Below are 1563 nucleotides of genomic sequence, written 5' to 3' on the forward strand. Positions count from 1 at the left end.
AAAAACTAGCAGTCAAACAGGAAAATGGTTCCAATCGATTTTCCACCCTTCATGTTCCCCACAGGGGATTTTAAAAACACTTAAAATAAGAGCTGTGTTTCTTGTCGGCTTACCCTGGCATGGTAAACTGCACTGCTCAGAAAAATAAAGGGAACACTAAAATAACACATCCTAGATCTGAATGAATGAAATATTCCTATTAAATACTTTCTTTACATAGTTGAATGTGCTGACAACATTTGAACTCACACTCCGAATTAAAATGGAAAACCACACTACAGGCTGATCCAACTTTGATGTAATGTCCTTAAAACAAGTCAAAATGAGGCTCAGTAGTGTGTGTGTGGCCTCCACGTGCCTGTATGACCTCCCTACAACGCCTGGGCATGCTCCTGATGAGGCGGGCCAGTCCATAGCATCAATGCCTTCCTCTTGCAGGAACTGCTGACACACTCCAGCCACATGAGGTCTAGCATTGTCTTGCATTAGGAGGAACCCAGGGCCAACCGAACCAGCATATGGTCTCACAAGGGGTCTGAGGATCTCATCTCGGTACCTAATGGCAGTCAGGCTACCTCTGGCAGGCACATGTAGGGCTGTGCGGCCCCCCAAAGAAATGCCACCCCACGACTGACCCACCGCCAAACCGATCATGCTGGAGGATGTTGCAGGCAGCAGAACGTTCTCCACGGCGTCTCCAGACTCTGTCACATGTGCTCAGTGTGAACCTGCTTTCATCTGTGAAGAGCACAGGGCGCCAGTGGCGAATTTGCCAATCTTGGTGTTCTCTGGCAAATGCCAAACATCCTGCACGGTGTTGGGCTGTAAGCACAACCCCCACCTGTGGACATCGGGCCCTCATACCACCCTCATGGTGTCTGTTTCTGACCGTTTGAGCAGACACATGCACATTTGTGGCCTGCTGGAGGTCATTTTGCAAGGCTCTGGCAGTGCTCCTCCTGCTCCTCCTTGCACATAGGCAGACGTAGCGGTCCTGCTGCTGGGTTGTTGCCCTCCTACCTGCCTCCTCCACGTCTCCTGATGTACTGGCCTGTCTCCTGGTAGCGCCTCCATGCTCTGGACACTACGCTGACCGACACAGCAAACCTTCTTGCCACAGCTCGCATTGACGTTCCATCCTGGATGATGCACTACCTGAGCCACTTGTGTGGGTTGTAGACCACGTCTCATGCTACCACTAGAGTGAAAGCACCACCAGCATTCAAAAGTGACCAAAACATCAGCCAGGAAGCATAGGAACTGAGAAGTGGTCTGTGGTCACCACCTGCAGAACCACTCCTTTATTAGGGGTGTCTTGCTAATTGCCTATAATTTCCACCTGTTGTCTTTTCCATTTGCACAACAGCATGTGACATTTTTTGTCAATCAGTGTTGCTTCCTAAGTGGACAGTTTGATTTCACAGAAGTGTGATGGACTTGGAGTTACATTGTGTTGTTTAAGTGTTCCCTTAATTTTTTGGAGCAGTGTATATTACGATACATATAGGAACATTGGATCGGGATTTTGTTTTTGTAAAATGACAAATGAAGCAAACTAGAATC

The sequence above is a fragment of the Oncorhynchus masou genome, chromosome 3, assembly GCF_036934945.1.
Source record: "Oncorhynchus masou masou isolate Uvic2021 chromosome 3, UVic_Omas_1.1, whole genome shotgun sequence".
Lineage (NCBI taxonomy): Eukaryota > Metazoa > Chordata > Actinopteri > Salmoniformes > Salmonidae > Oncorhynchus > Oncorhynchus masou.